The sequence below is a fragment of the Vidua chalybeata genome, chromosome 1 (genome assembly GCF_026979565.1).
Source record: "Vidua chalybeata isolate OUT-0048 chromosome 1, bVidCha1 merged haplotype, whole genome shotgun sequence".
In the NCBI taxonomy this organism is placed as follows: domain Eukaryota; kingdom Metazoa; phylum Chordata; class Aves; order Passeriformes; family Viduidae; genus Vidua; species Vidua chalybeata.
Genome location: NC_071530.1, coordinates 115,295,497 through 115,312,205, shown reverse-complemented (window position 1 = coordinate 115,312,205; position 16,709 = coordinate 115,295,497). Strand labels below are relative to the sequence as shown.

Genomic DNA, 16,709 nt, shown 5'->3' with positions numbered 1-16,709 from the left:
GAAGTCTGTTAATAAGAAACTTGCTTATTGTTGGGAGTAACAAGCTCTTCTCATTACACTATGTCATTGTAGGAGGACTCAGGGACAACAGTGGAAAATAGAATCAGCCACAAAAGAGTTGACAGAGAATTTATTTTCTATTCTTTGTACTCTTCGGACTTCAAGAGATCACAGAGCCTAGTACCAGTTCCTCTGGAAAAAAAATAAATAGAGATTTGTTTCATTCAACACACCTTCTAAGAAACAGGTCTAGGTGGAAACATTTAATTTTACTGCAGAGCAGGTAATTCTGGATCACCCACTATCACCACCATGACATCAGCTGGCCTTATGAAAGGATATAGACTATCTTTAAAAGCTATACTTGGTGCCATGATGCAACTTCTGGTAAGTTGGCAGACAACTCCAGAACTGGCAATGACAGTGGTACAATTCTAGGACTGAGGTCCTCCAATGGAAATTCACTTATGGCTCACAACCTTGCAGATAAAGGGAGCTGCTTGCTCCACAAAGGAGAGGTGCAGGAGTTCTTGGTGCAGAAAACACGCAGCCTTCTGAACAGCTCAGTGCCCCATATCACCACTGGTCAGTGCTAAACAGGCTTCAGTGAATAATCCACAGTGGGCACTTAACACTCAAGATCAGCAGTCAATTGATTAATTTGATCTACTGGCCACATTTGGTACATTAAGTCCCTTATGCAACCATATCTAGTGGATGCAATAGGAGGGGTATGCCACCCAATGCCTCAATTCTGTAAACTTTCTTACTTGGACAGGGCCCCAAAATCTTTTTTGTTAAATAAAAATTAGATTCACCGCAGGAGTTAAATTTCTTTAAAACAGAGAGAAGATCCAATGTAATTAGAACAAAGAAAACAACCTCTCTCATATACTACATGTTTTTGGAATATCCTTCTTCATAAATTTATCTTCCTTACAAAAATTTTACAAGGGCCAGGATTTGGTTGTTTTTAGGTTTTATGGCTGTTTCAGAGAAGTAATAAGATCACATACCTTGTATTTTGACGGTGTACCTCTGATAATTAATACAGCTGAAAATGTCATTATCTCTGAACATGTATCCACCAAAGAAACCACAGGAACACCTAGCCAATTCAGTTACTAGGGGTGACGGTGGAAGATCTGAGCAACTCCTAGGAGAATAACTTTACAATTGTCACAGCTGAAAGAAAAGCTTCGAAAAGAGCAAAGCTTGCAACTCATACCAAGTCGCTTCTGCATATCAACACTGACTAGCAGCTGGAATCTTATCAAACTGTTGATTGTTTGTTTTGGTTTTTTGTAAGCATTTAACAATAAAAAAATAATAAAAAAAGAAGAAAAGGTAGAGGCAATCCATATACCTCTGCCCTTCAAGTCATCTCCTCTTGAGAAACCAGCTGCAGAATTTCTGGTTGACATGAGACAATGCAAAAGCCACAGAACTCCTTTAGGTACCTGTGTGGTTTCCAGCAGCGACTGCCCAGAGCCACCTGGGAGACAAAGAACACGGACCACACGGGTTGTGGCAATGAGTACTTCACTGGACACTGTACTGCAGTGTGAATGCCACTATTCTCCTGTGGGCAGCCAAACAAACACCGACTCTGACCCCTGGACACTCATAAATGTGCTCAAAGATTCTCCTTCCCATAAGCATTTTCTTCACCGTATTGGCTCGGAGAAGACTACTGTGAGACCTGACTGCTTTTTTATCTTGATGAATGCTCATCCTCCTACTACTAGGTCAGAACTTCAACATTATATGATGGAAAAGGCTGCAGTTTGGGACACCTTAAGCTTTGAAGGCCACATACAAAGCAGACAAACAGTGCTGAAAAAGACAACTTATTTCTCTTTCTGCAGCTGGTGACCTTCACATGACTAATTCTCTGGAAAATGCAAAACACTGAATAATGGAACTCCAGCAAGGCCCAAATAAAGTCCAGAAATATCTCAAGAAGCAGCAAGAAATGGTGATCTGCTGTTTACAAACATTTGTGCAAACTGAATAAAATTCTAAGACTTAAGAAGGACAGAGTTCCCTGGGTATGACTTCATGGTAAAGAGACTTTCTTATAGTCTTTGGAGTGCAACTGTATAGAACTATACATAGAGATGTGATTCTCATTCACCGAGCTCCCTCAGAATCACAGCAAGCTTTGTGGTCCTCTTTTTCCCCTTCATCAACTTCAGATATTGTTTACCAGAATCACAATAAAATGGCTGTGTTTGAAATACTCTGAGAAATGTGAAATGAGCTGACACCAAACAAAAGAAAGAAGGAGATCATTCTAGTGGTGAAAGAACGATTCATCTTACAAGATCTTGTCCTGTCTTCTCTCCGCCTCTTGCGACTTTACACTTCTTCACATGCTGGCATGCCAATTCTTGGGCGGACAGACAATTTTGGGTGATTTTTTCACAGCCAGAAATACCCTGCCAGACTCTCTCATTTCATTGCTTCTCTCACAAGCACTCTCCAGATCTGTATCCCTCTTCTTTTCTGGACTTTGCAACACTAACCCTGCTTCAAAGACACAGCTCAGAGGACCATATCTCCCTCCACATGCTGTCCATGCTAGGCCCTCCATCTCTACTTTTGCCTCTCCACCAGTGTGTCTGCAGTGCTTTCTTCTGGGCAAGCTTTGTTGTCCCTCCTTCATTTCTGTGAATATCAGTGACGCCTTCCCTCCCCCCACCTACCCTACACCTGTTCCTCTTTCCTCAAGACTTCCCATGTACACCAACCCACTTGCCCCAGCCTCTTGCTACCACAAATCTCTTCACTCAGAAGCTTCCCAGCATGGGGCTCAGCAATGCTGCTGAGCACAGAGCAACTTCAGTCTCACCAGCAGCCACCTTCTACCTCTACTGAGCCTCATTTTTCTAGATAGTGGCAGTGCATACACTTAACCTCTAAACTCTGCTATTCTAGTTCTTATGAACTAGAGCAGCAGAAATGGAAGGAGTAGTAGCAGCATAAAGTGCAAATTCAATAATAAAAAACTGCTAAAAATGCAGTCATCAGCCAGAAAAGAGGGAAGAAAAAAGACCATAGTCTTAACTATGAGCTGCTGTTATGAAACCACCTGTGATGGATGGGGTTCTTGAGCAAAAGGTATCCCTGGAAGTGAAAAACATACTACAAATTATGAAATTTCAGTAAGCTGGAGATGTGCAACTTTGTCATCTGAGAAATTGAGTTAAAAGAACAACAGAACACTTTTAACCAGTTGAAGAAAGAAAAACACATTTTCAGCTACTTCAGCAGGCAAACAAAATGTAATCTTGCATTTTCCAGAGGTGCTCACTGAGTGAAAACCACAATGGCAAGAAAATGTAGTTTGTTCACCCACATTTCCCTTTGAACCACCAGGGACGTAACTGTTCACGATACATATGGGAGGAAACAATCCATCCTTTAGAGGAACAAGGTTTCTACTGATAGAAAACAGACAACAGCCCTATCACATGGAACACGCACTGTCCCATGTATTACCTGCGGCAAAACCAGTGAGATGAGCACACACCAGTGAATTCATGCATCACTGTTCTTTTGCATAGGAGTACAGTTGTATTTTTATATCATGTAGCAGGGCTGTAGCACAGCGTAAGAAAAGCTGGTGCCAGCAGAGGGAGGCAGTTGCTCTCCAGGACATGCATCTTCACATTCCCCAATGCACAGTAGGAAGCCAACAAGTTTGTTTTTGTGGAAGTGAACTCACCCCTCAGCCATTGTGTGAATGTGGCTTTAAATCAAGCTGTAATTAGATTTTGCTGTATTTAACAAAACCCCTCTTGTGCTCCTCTTTTCCAGCTCTAGACAGGAAAGAAATGTATTTGTGAAAGAGAAAAGGAAAAAAGTTTATGCCTCTTCCCAGAGCATGTCCTGGCATGCATGCAAAAGAAAGTACAAAACATAAAACAATAAGCTTACAGGACACTCAATCTTCACGTTACGTAGGAACACAAGGATCTCTCAGCTGGTCCAGTGTTAAATGTCAGCTCATTATTACCAATATTCTGCTTCACCACATTAACCTTGTCAAACGATACTTACAGTCCAACCCTTGGAGTTTAGCTTCTCTTCATAAATTTAATTTACTTGGCAGAAACAGAAGTGGAAAACCTCTGCTAAAGACTCAGGCAAATTAAGACTGCCACGTAGGCCTTCTAGGACAGATTTTTTTTCCCCTCTGAACTCTTATAGCATTCCCATTTTTAACCAAAGAGCTTTATCCCTCACTAGCAGTATTTCTATACTCTGGTAAATCCAAAATAAAACTGTATGTGGGTTTTTTTTTTTTTTCAAATCTACTTTACTATAATACAGGTTGCACAAGGTGGTTTTATGTTGTGTAAGTTCTTTACAGAATAAACTGCATAATTCCTCTGCACTTAACACTGCCATATGTAGAACTGCATAGCAAATGAAGTTGAGTACACTCAGAATAACAAACAGCTTCAACTGTATTTTGATTACAGGCTTACAAAGAACTTTATGGTGGTGGCAATAGCAGTAGGTACAATGGTAAACTGGTGCAAGGAAGTCAAGAGGACATGCCCAAGGGCACACAGCAAGTCAGCTGCTGTTTTAAGAACAAAAAGTTTCTGCTCTTAATCTAGATCTTTCCAGTGAGTCAAAACCTACTGATAACTATCCAGTCTTATAAAAGTTTCAGGTCCTTTAAAAGAAAGGAGAAGAGACAACTGCTAATTACCCACACAGAGACATCCAACCATTGCCCAAGATTAAATGACTTACAAACTAACTAATTTTTAGAAGAGCCTAAAAGTGTGCCTTCTCTAAACCAACCTACTTCAAGAACATGTACTCTGACAGCCTAATTCTCTACAAATCATCTGTTATGCTGCAAGTTTTAAGAAACCGAAGGCTGATTTAGACAACTCAAAAGATAACCTCATTCTGAAGTAATTTTGCAGTTTATTCTCTAAATGCAAAAGATCAAGATAGGAACAAATATTGGAAGTAGAATATCCTTCTATACCTGTAGGAGAATTCTTAAATTTGATTGTTGTTGGTTGGGTTTTTTTTTAATAGCCAATACTATCTCTTCCTGAAGCAGGATAATGAAGTTTGGTTCAGCACCAATCCAAAATGACAATACAAAAATTCTTACTATGTGCAAAGAGTTTCTGGTTTTGAAACTTATAAATCATCTCAGCAAAAGCTCACAGGTATTCAGTAATCTAACCCTTACTCTATCTCTACTAATACATAAATTAAACAATTTAAACATCCTGTATAAAAGAAACCTAAATTTGGCACAATCAAAGAGACCATATGTGAATTTATTTTCTCTCACCTTCTCTGACTTGTAGAAAACAAGAGCTGGTTTATTTTTTTGTAAATCTGAAAGTTGGCACAGTATAATGCCATCTACAACTGTGTGAAACATTTTAAATATTAATGTCTAGCCAAGCCAGCCATTCAGAAAAAAAAGGGAGAGAAATCCCATAAAGCAGGTAGTGAATGGTATGGTGCCCTAACTGGGAAAGGCAAGTTTCTATACTACCTCTGAAAGTAGAAGCATACAATAGGATTAGCCTTATCTTATTTAAGTTTCTTAACAGCAAGACTGCAGCCTCCTGACAATACTGTTTCCAGCAGACTTCAAATTCCAAGTAAGAACAATTCTTAAAATAAAGTAGCTATGTCTGGCAGAGCTGGAACCATGAGGACAACATCAACACTCAAACCAGTTTATTCAGGTTTGACTCAAGAGGAAAAACTACATTTCAGGCTAGACAAAAATAAGACCCAACATACATAAAGAAGCTTCCAGACTACCATTTTTAGGTCATGCCCTGTACTTTTTCCTGCTTTTCAATTCATATGTAGGAAGGTCAGATCATAAAGTGGATTTCACTGTGGCATTTCAAATCAGATTATTCTCTACATAATAATTAGTGCCATTCTTCTCATCACTTGCATACTGTTTTGCTAGTCTCAGAATGTTATTTGTGTTTATTTCTGAGAAGCCTTTTTTAATCCCTTCAAAGTACCAGCATCCTAAGTGCAGCTATCTCATGCTCCATGAACTTTAGTGCAAATGCTGTAAGTGTTTCTTTTCTTCTTAACAACTTCATTACAGTGTTTACACAGGAATACAGTGCTTGTACTGTAACCATGCAAAGCAAATATTCTGTAGTAAATGTAAGCTTTATTCAAAGTGTAGCTTTAGAAGTCTTTATGGCATACTCCAGCCTGGACTGCCAGTGCTAGTGCAGGGAAAATGGCAAAAGGAAAACTGTAATGACAGACCTTTCATGCTCACAACAACTTTGGAACAGTCAAACAGAAAACCTATGGGCCAAACGTATTTCCAAAATATGTCTGCGCCTCTCTGCTAACTCGTGACATCCCAAGCTATCCCTGCAAAAAAGACCTCAATTTCTCTATACTGTCTTCTCAAGCTGTTTATTCACCATGAGATTGTGAAGTATATGAGAGAAAAATGGCTGGAGGATAAAAAGTCTGGATCACAGTTGCATGAGAAATGGAAGTAGAAGTTTTCTTCTTAAAAAGAGATGAAATGTCCTTTTGGCAAACTAGCAATAAAGTTGTGATTTTCCTTCTGGTAGAACTAAGCATGACTGGGACACAGACCACCAGAGACAGACTTCCCAAAGAAATACAGCATTCAGGGAGAAAAGTAGTGCCAAGGATCCCAAAGGGCCATTATAGAGAAGACCTTCTGCCAGAAGTAAAGCTCTTAAGCAAGACTGAAGAGCCATTAAGGAAAAAAAAATAAGGAGAGAAACATCAACAGCTTCTTATATTGGAGAGTTTAAATAAAGTCAGAGCTATTAGTGGAGACAGTGAGGAATCAGAAAGGAAACAAAGGCAAAAGAGTTGGTGTACTATGAAAATCTGCACTGTTGGCTTCACTTATGAAAAAACCCCACAGTTGTCCTCTAAAAACTTTTTTTGGACTCACACAAAGAACTCTTGCATTTTACCTCTTCTAGCAAGAGAGAAATCAAATAACATTTAATATTCAGGGCTTATTCTGTGCAAAGTGGAAAATGGTTATGCTAGCCCTTAATGCTCACACTTAATGAGGGACTGCTTTTTTATGTTGCACTTTCTTTTGTTTGTTTTTAAGTGGGGGGGGGGAAGACTCCACTGAAAGGCACACATGGCCATGTATGTAGATCTGCTTTTGCTGATACCACAGACCTAAGTACTGTAATTCAGGAAACGTAGAAAATCACTGAATGATTTTGTGAAAAAAAATCGTAAGCCCACTGAACCTGCTATTTTGAAATCCAATCAAGTATTAATAGCAATAAAGCAAAGAATAAAATCCAACACCACAATCTTAGAGATACAGTGATGCCTGAATAAATCAAAATCACCAGTTTTAGTTTGTGGTACAGAAGTTTACATTTGAATGCAGCTGGACTGCAGTCAGCTAGCCAGCTCCCACAGCAGCCTCTCCAAGCTGTATTGATTTCTAGGGAAGAAAAGGCACTGTAAAAATCTGCCTGAGCAGCATTGCGTCATACTTTTGGTTGGCTTGAAAAAAGCAAATTAAATGTTTTCCATTAGCATGGTAAAGAAGCTATACAATTTTGTTTTTATTTCAAATAGAGTTTCAAGTTACAGAACACTTTAGCTAACTCTGTGGCAAGGACTACATGCTCCGTGTTTCTGAAGCCAGCAATTCATGCTTATGTGAAACCAGATGTGAGCACTGCACAGTTCCCAGGGCTGGGAAGGGTTTTTAAAATGTGTTGCTGTTGATTAAAAAGTACTCTGCTTTTCACTTAGATCACAGAATATACTGAAGCAGAAAAAACACGATTTTGCAGAGAAGGGGAAAGATGGGAAGAGCAAAGGGTCAGAAGCAGAAGAAAACTTTAAGGCTCTAAAAACCACACACACAGAACAGGAGCAATGCTGTAGTACAACAAAGAGCAGCACAGTTCTAAAAAGCAATAACCATAACATGATTTGAGGTAACAAGAACTCCTTGATCAATTATTCATATAATTTACAACACTTACAGCTGCATCAATGAGGAAAAGGAAAAAAAAAAAGAATCTAGGGCAAATATAAAATCTTCACAGCTATGAAGTGTCCTTGATTTTCACCAGAACATTTGGCTGTCTCATATCATGTGTTTCTAGTTAGCAACAAACCCCTCCAACAAAGGGAAACGAGACAGAGAGGCACAGAACAAACTGCCTCGTTGGAAGCAGTGAGAGTGTTCAAGGCTGCATTTCACTCATGGATGCTGTGCAGCACCAAAACCCACCACTACAATAACATTGCTGTGTTTGAAACCTAACCACCATCCCACCTAGATACATCCATGCATCCCATGGGATTATGAGGATACCTTCTGTGAAGTCTTTACTCTCTTGATGCATAAAAATCTGCACTTCAGAAAGAAATAAATTTTTAAGTAACTCCCAGAAGAGATGCTGTGTCTTTGTAACTTATGGTTACCTCAACTCCTATTGCTTTGTGTACTCTTAAGGCAAATGTGACAAAGGGAATCATTACAGAGATAAGTATTTCTGGATGGGTCTTTTGTCTTCAGTTTGAAATAACTTTGCAACCATCAGCAGCAGCTTTTCTGCTCTGTCAGGGTTTGAATAGATATCAAGTTGTCCAAGATGACTTTGCTAGTGGACTGGAGAAACATGCATGCAGCCGAAATCCAAGAAATGTGAAGCAAAGAGAGAGGGCACGGTGCAGCAAAGGGATGAGGGGGCCTAACTGTGCTTACTGCACTCACCCCAGATGTGTACAGCAGATCGTGAGGGAAGGTTGTGAGTTGAAGCACTGACTCTGCTAATGGGAGAACTTAACACCAATTTTGATTTTACTCCATGGTTGGAAGGAAAATGAACTTAGGTCTAGTTCAGAGCTCCAATTTCAGTCTAAATTAAGATCAATAAAGGATTAACTAGAAAAATCTGCAATTCTTCTCAGATGAATCAAGAAATATTCCTTTAAGAAGCTTTCCAACAATGAAGTTAGCACCTTGTAACAGGTAGCTTTTTAAAATGGAGAAGTTGACAGAACTTTAGAAGCACCTACATTCAATCCTAAATAAATCTGTAGGAAACATTTCCACTACTACTCACTTTTTTCAGCCAACTCTCTACACTTCATTCAGTTAATCTTGTTGGTTTGAAGGAAAGATCCTGAATATATTATCACTACATTCAAAACTCTGGCAAACAAAACCATGGCAATAGTCAAATCTCCCTAAATGTGTGCAACTGTAACATTGATGAGTTCGACAAAGTTTTTGGGGTCACATGTCCTTTTCTTCTATCAGTATTTATCCTGTATAAGCAAGAATGGGTTGTGGATGCTAAGAAATTATCACAGTGCTGATAAACGGAAAATCATCATATACCAACCTCATTCTTCTCCCATTGCTGAAGATACCAGAGAGTGTTTCCATATTTCTGTGGCCACTCAAAGCGAGCTCTGAATGGGGAACTTGAAGTGGGATATGTTTCTAAAAACAGAGCATGCTGTCGAGCTCAGAAACAGCCTGTTCCCTTGCCAACAAAGAACTGTAGATGTATCTTCCTACTAATAATCTAACGAATTACTTCTGGCTCTAACCTACAATGCATATTGTGTTGTTTTCCTCTCCCCTCCCCCAGAATTTGCTATTACAACATTTGTATCAGGTAGCAAGAAGCTATACACAGAAAAGAAGGAGAAAGCTGAGAGATGCTCTTGAGTGTTTATTTCACAAGAAGAAAAAGACTTATTTTGAGAATTGTATCAGACAATTAAATTTGCTTGAAAAATTAATCACTTTACCTTTCTGTAAGACTTCTGAACTCCTGCTAAGGCTGTCTGGCCCGTTAGGATGTCTTCAGCTTTAGCAGAGGTCTCCAGATGAAGGCAGATCTCTTCACCCCGGAACTCCCAGAGGCTCCCTGCAGCAATGCCTGGAGACACAGCAACAGGGAAGGCATTTAGCTTCATCATCAAAGCCACAATTTTAGAATGGATAAGAGAACAGTGTCCTTAAAGGCTACATCTTGGTTTAAATAATGTAAATTTCCAATATTAGAATCCTACATCTTATTTTGGAGACTTAAAAGGCTGCAAAGAGGTGTTTAACAATACTGGACAAGCATTCAGTCAGCTATAGATGTCTCTAGCCTTTATATTGCCAGTCACAACAGCATAATCTCCAAGCTCTGAAATTTAACAGGTGACCTACAGGTATCAATTCTGAATTTCTCTTATTTCCCCCACACTGAAACTGCTCAGAGACATGCATTGGAAATACTTCAGGGCAAAGAGTACAAGTGTGACAAATCATCTTAAGGGACTCATATCATCATCTCCTTAAGGGACTCATATAGTCCTGTGCGTGCCCCTGCAGGCAAGAAACACCACCCAGCCTCCCTGCAGATGACCTCCACCCAGGTGACAAAGCAGTCCTTGTTAAAAGTCCACTCCAAAACACTGTCTTATGCTCAGAAAAAATAAAAATCCTTAAATTCCACCATCAGAAAGGAAGGAAAATGACATTGCCTTCCTGAAATGAATGCATTTCACCACTGCTTTTTACATGCAAAACAACCATACAGAATTTGGTAGTTTACAAGCTGTGACCTAAATCCCTGTTTATATTCTTTTCCTCAAAATGCCACCTGATGTAAGACCAGCTCTAATCACACAGAAAAGTACTTGGGTACATGAGATTTCTGTGGTCTGGTTTTATTTGACAGTATGTGGTCCAGCACCCTTAATGGCACAAGCAGATGGCACAGCAGCTTTCTTTAAGCTAACAATTCTGAGTGGTTTCAAATTACTTTAATTTTCTAATCAGCTATTCACTCTAGAAACAGGACTACAGTCAGGTAACAGACCATGAGATGAAACACAGGGCTCCTTTAAAAAAAATCTCAAAAATACATGCAGAAACAGCTTAAGCACAAGTTCAAGGAAACCATTTTTGGCCTCATACTGTTAACAAGCCGAACAGGCAGCAATATTAGTCACACACCAATTACTTCAGACTTCTTCACTCACAGTCTTTGAGTCTTGACATCAAATCTGACTGAGTTTGGGTCTTGACAACAGTACACTGAAGATAAGAGTTTGTTTGTGTTGGTGAGTGGATGAAGTCTCATCTTGGGAGACTGCCTTTGAAACAGTTGTACAACAGAAACAAGTAACAACGGGGGGATTTCAGACAGATTGGTATCTGCACGCAAATACTTAAAATTAGAAAAAAATAAGAGAAAGATGAAGGCATAAGCATATTCAGAGTGACACAGCATTACAGCTACTCAGCTAGTATGAGCCTGCTGTAGTAGTGTTATTCTGGTATTCAGTAAAAGAAAAAATAATTTAAAACCTGGCAATAAAAAAAGAGAAGTCTTTCAACCTTGCCTTGTTTAGTACAACAAAATGCAACAACAGACAATCATCCAGAAACACACTCTTGTACTATTACAACTTATTCTGATATCCAAATTACTGTATTTTAAGCAGCAATTCTGAATTATGGTCATTTCAGTCTAAAAACCAAAGCAACTGTGTAGGCAAAAAGATCCCTGTAAGTTCATATTTGACAAGTCAAGGGGAAAAAAGTGAACATGGTCATTAGCTGCAGCTAATAAATCTGTTCCAGCCATGTTGCTTGGCCAACAGCCTGAGCAAGTTCAAATACACACACTTTTATTTCCAAGTTGAGTGACAAATTTTAACAGTTATCAACTGGTCAGGATAGAAGACATCCCCAAAATCCCCAGAAGACTGCTAGATGTACTGCTTAAAATCAAAAACTTGTGACAAAATACTGTAGGGAACAAAGGTTGAGACTTAGTGTGCAGGTAAATATTCAGCTTCACAAATTCCCTCCCTTCTGCCTGTTGAAATTACAGCCCCTTTCTTTCTGCTTCTCCACTAAATTGCTGGTTTAGAGTCTGCAAAAAATATGGTGTTAGTAATGTTACCAGTCTCATATGGGAAATAAATATATTAATAAATATATTCAACTGAGTTGAATATATTCATGTCTAAAGATGAAAGTACTGTATTGTGTGTGTGTATGCATCTGTACAAACATATTCATATTAAACAGCTGAACAGTTATCAGTCAGCTTCTCTAAAGTGCTCAGAACTGCACTTTATAAATATTTTTATGAACCTGTTTTGTATTTATAGACTACATCCTGAGTTTCAGCCTTTATCCAACAAGCTGGAGCCTTTTATGACACATGTAGTTTCCTGCTTTGCTGTCCAGTATCAACAAGTTTCTGGGCTTTTTTTTCTGAAAGGACTTTTCATCCTCAATTGCTATGTTCTTCCTCTCTTGCTAAGTATAAAATCAAAGTTTTAATACTTACAAAAATACACATCTCATGGAAGAGAAGCCAAATGTAATTTAGAAGGATTTGTGAATGAATGAATGAATGAATGGCCTTCTTATTCTAATAATTCCAAAGTTATCAATCTAAACCTTCAAACCTGACTCAAGTCTACCATGAGGTTTCCATAATCCAAACTAAAGACTTTAAAAATGTAGGATTTCCTTACAAAGAAATAAGCTGATATGGAAGCTCAGCAGCATATGATTAAGCTTGACTTGACTTGCTGCTTTGATAAGGTGTTACCTTAACCTCTGTCACGGAGAAGCGTAAGTCAGGAAACTGAAACTAGGCAGCTGGAGGAATCTAGCTACTCAAATGAGTAAGATATACTTTCTGTGTCAGAAAAAAAAGATATGAATGCTCTCTGAAGCCAAACCTCTGTGAGAGAATAAAGTTATTTAACAAAGCAGAAGAGGTGGAGAAGACCTCAGCTTTATACATAACTAGTAACAAGGGAATATCTAGCAATGTGTATTGTGAAAAATTATTCAACCTTTGTAATGCAGGCCCTACATTTTCACAGGCAGCAGGTACAGACTCACTACTCTCACATATTTATAATTTTCAGGTAAAAATCTCACATCATGCCTAAATTAAAAGATACAGTCAATTTAGAGAACACAATTTTCAGAAACATTAGTGGAGTTTTGTTAGAAAGGGTCTATATCCTCTAACTCTGGCAGTTTCTGATCCTACAGACAGACTTATTTTATCTACATCAACAATAAAACTAAGTTGTAATCTGTTCCCATATTTAGCATTAAGCCCCTGAAAAGATGGAGCAATCAAATTAAAGATATACAGAAAAATCTCAAGTCAGGCAATTCCCACAATTAACATTAACACATTCATACTTCACACACCACTATTTTAATTATTACTCTATATTACTCTTTTGTTGTAAAAAGTATTTCCAGTACTGAAGGTTTTACTTCTGAGATGGAAAAACATTCATGTTTTCTGACGTGATACCCAGTTGTTAGAAGTATTCATCCCAATTCAGATCAACACTAATAAATTTCATTGTGTAGTAGACACCTATAAGATACTAAGAGGAGTCTTACTCCCTGTAATGTTTGATGAAAATACTGCTAATTTCTCCAAGCAAGAGTTACATCCACTGGACAACTGGAAGGTAACAACAACTTTAAAAGTTTCAAGGTTTCACTACTGCCATTCTTGAAGCTGTGAGTATCTCACTAAGAGACTCTGGCTCAGCACAGCTATCTAGCCACTGCCAGGGAAAGTTACAGTACATTTGCAGAATTACAAAAGTGCACTAATCTCCTAAACATTAATTATTCTGAAACAAAGCTCCAATTAGAAGCAGATCCCCAAGTCCAACACACTAATACTTTTGTTTGCTGATATGTACATATGCATGTCTGAGAAACAGATCTACAAGAAGAGACAAAAAGCAGATCTTCATTTTACCTTTATTAGTTTTCTGCCCACATTCTCAGCTACTCTATTTTCTACTCTCCAATGCCAATGGTTAATTTACAGTTTGCATGAGTTATTAAAATATAATAGGAATAAAAAAAAAAAAAAAGGAACACAGAAAAACAGGTTTTCTGGCCAGCCCATTACCTGGTTCTACAGGATAGGATTTGTTTCTCTAAAGTTAAAAAATAAATGAAAATATAGAGTGAAAGTATAGACATCATGACAGAGTAATTAGAGTGCTTAAGCATCCATCAGTGGGCAGCCTAGCAGAACAGGGCTCCAAAGATGAGCAAAAAGGGATGGTGTGTTTTCTGAGGAAGGAATTGTTGTAGAGGGGAATGAAGGGCAGGGAAATTACAGTACTTGAACAAAGCAGCAGCATCGATGGACCTGATGGGTTTCCATGCTGTCACTTTCTTTGTGCAGCTGAGGAGCAATCAGAATTAGGTCTACTAAACAGGTGGCTATCAAGATAAACACAATTCTTCTAGAAATTTCATTCCTTCAAGAAACTCCTCAGAAAAGCAGCAGATGATGGAAAGCACTCCCCAGCTGAAAGCACAGTTCAAGGGGTACCAACTAAAAACTGCAACTGGGAATTTATGAGCTGTGTTTATATGCTAATGTACCACTTCCTACCCTCTTCAGTCTTTGTGAATATACACCTCTTGCCAAGGGACTTGAAAGAAGAAAGCCTGTAAACTTGTGACTGTTCCTGGGTTTGGTGACAACAGCCAACTAAGAGTTCAAAGAAAGGCTGAAAAACGAGGAAAATGAGGCACATAATGAAAAACGAGGAAAGGAAAACGAGGCACATGATGAAAAGCAAGCATACTGATTCAAGAGTGGGGTGGTGTGAGAAGCAGAAAAGGCCTTGACACTGTGCAAGCTCTGCTCAGGAATAAGAAAAACATCTCTGTATTATCAACACTGATGTCAGCACAAATCCAAAACATGTCTCCAGACCAGCTACTATGAAGAAAATATACTCTATCCCAGCCAAAACCAGCATAAAGTGACACCAGAAGATAGGCTTAAGAAGGAGCCGGGTACCATGATTAATTTTAAGTAAATATGACCAGGAAATTTATTCAAAACAACTGCGTTTCTTAAGTTTTCACTGTGAAAGGGAATAGGAAAATGCCACAGTGCCTTTTTATTGCAAATATTACAGAGAACCATAAAATAGGGAATAGAAATTGAAATTAAAATAAGAGACCTTTTGTAAGAGTTTTTGGTTTTCTCTATCACTTAAAAAAAAAAGTCACTGAAGCTCGTGAAAAAGTCACTGAAGCTCCTGAAGTCACTGAAGTTCCTACTTTAACGATATCATAAAAAGGATATCATTAAAGAAATTAATTTTGAAATTTTCAAAAAATAATGTACTCTCGGAGACGTTATTGATGATCCAGGGAAGATGTCAGTATACTCTGTCTCGAAGTTATTTCCCAAATATAATGGTTTCTGAATGACAGCCTGGGTATAACCCCAGAAGTAAGCCAAATGCTGAACTGTCCTGCTTTTCAGTTTGCCATTTAGCTTTATTCATTTTTCATAGTCCCCATGAAAGCATAACCAGTTTGTTGTTCATAAGATGCAAGCTAAGTAATTGGTTTGACTTTGGAACAAACATTAGAAGCAACCATATGCTATCACCATCTTTGCCTGCTATTTGGGAAAATCTGAAGACAAGACATTGATGCAAATATACATGAGAGCAATTAATTATTTGCAGCTCAGAGGGGAAACACGTATGTTACACTGCCTGCCTGCATTCTAACAAACAACAAATTTTCTAAAAGTCAGCAGCACTTAATGGGCAGAAATGGAAATCTACTGAGCATAAGAAAAGCATAGAAATATAAACAAAACTATGCATGAGACAGACTTTAGATGTAACATGGGTGACATCTCCCTCTAGCTTTTAATAGTGATGCCATTATCATCTTAAGAATGATAGTCTGAAATACACAGACGTTTTCAAAAGTCTTTTCAACATCAAAGTTACACAAATGTTCCTTAATGACTTCAGATTTGGACTTGTGATTGTTTTTGTTGCAAATCCAGCCACTGTAGGAGAAGTAGGATTTTTATATAAATTATAAAACCAATTTGCTGTAGCCTCTAATCTTTCCATTGTCTTGGCGGATCTGCATAAGATAAGCTGTGCAAGAGACATGAGAATCCTAACACTTCCAGGTAGTGAACCCCCATATCAGATGTGTTACTTCTCTCTTAGGTGTGACCAAGCGACAGTGACCAAAATTCAAAGCAATAAAAGTGACTTCCAATTCCATTAAATAATCAGATCAAGGCAGCTCTCAGGTTTTCAACTCACAGTTAGATGCTGAAGCAAAACCTGCCCAAGCAATTTTGCCAGGGAATGATGCCAGGGAACTGCAAGAGTGGTTCTCCAAAGTACCTGAATGACTAGAGGCAGTACAACACTTTCATCAGACCTATGGGAAATCAGGAAGCAAGAAAGTGCCAAATGGCTACAGGACACCAAGCCATGCACATATTTTGGAAGAGTTTTAGGTCACCTTTGTTTCCTCACTGGCCAACACAATAAGAGTTGAATTTATAATATTAGCTTCAGAACTAGAACAAGCACAATTATTAATAATGAGATAGCTGCAAATGCAGAGGAAACCCCACTATCCCACCCCCTAGCCACCCCAAAAAAATTCCCACCAAAAAAAAATCCTAAACAAAACACTTCAGAAGTGTTAGGTCCAAAAAGGTTAGATACTTCATAAGAAGTAAGAGACAACTAGCAGGAGGAATCAGCTGATGTAAACAGTCATTGATTTATCAATTCACTACACATTACTGAAACACAGATGGATATTACAGCTTGTAAAG

The 16,709-nt window shown here is 38.5% G+C and overlaps 1 protein-coding gene across 4 annotated transcripts in view; it reads right to left on the bottom strand.

Moving 5' to 3' along the window:
- FAM110B (family with sequence similarity 110 member B) overlaps positions 1-16,709 on the bottom strand; it is a 117,394-nt gene that overhangs the window by 77,482 nt on the left and 23,203 nt on the right. For all 4 annotated transcript variants that reach the window (XM_053938565.1, XM_053938559.1, XM_053938553.1 and 1 more), the window contains one exon: positions 9,826-9,956. The gene's annotated coding sequence lies outside the window, so the exon portion shown is untranslated. The remainder of the gene's footprint in view (positions 1-9,825; positions 9,957-16,709) is intronic.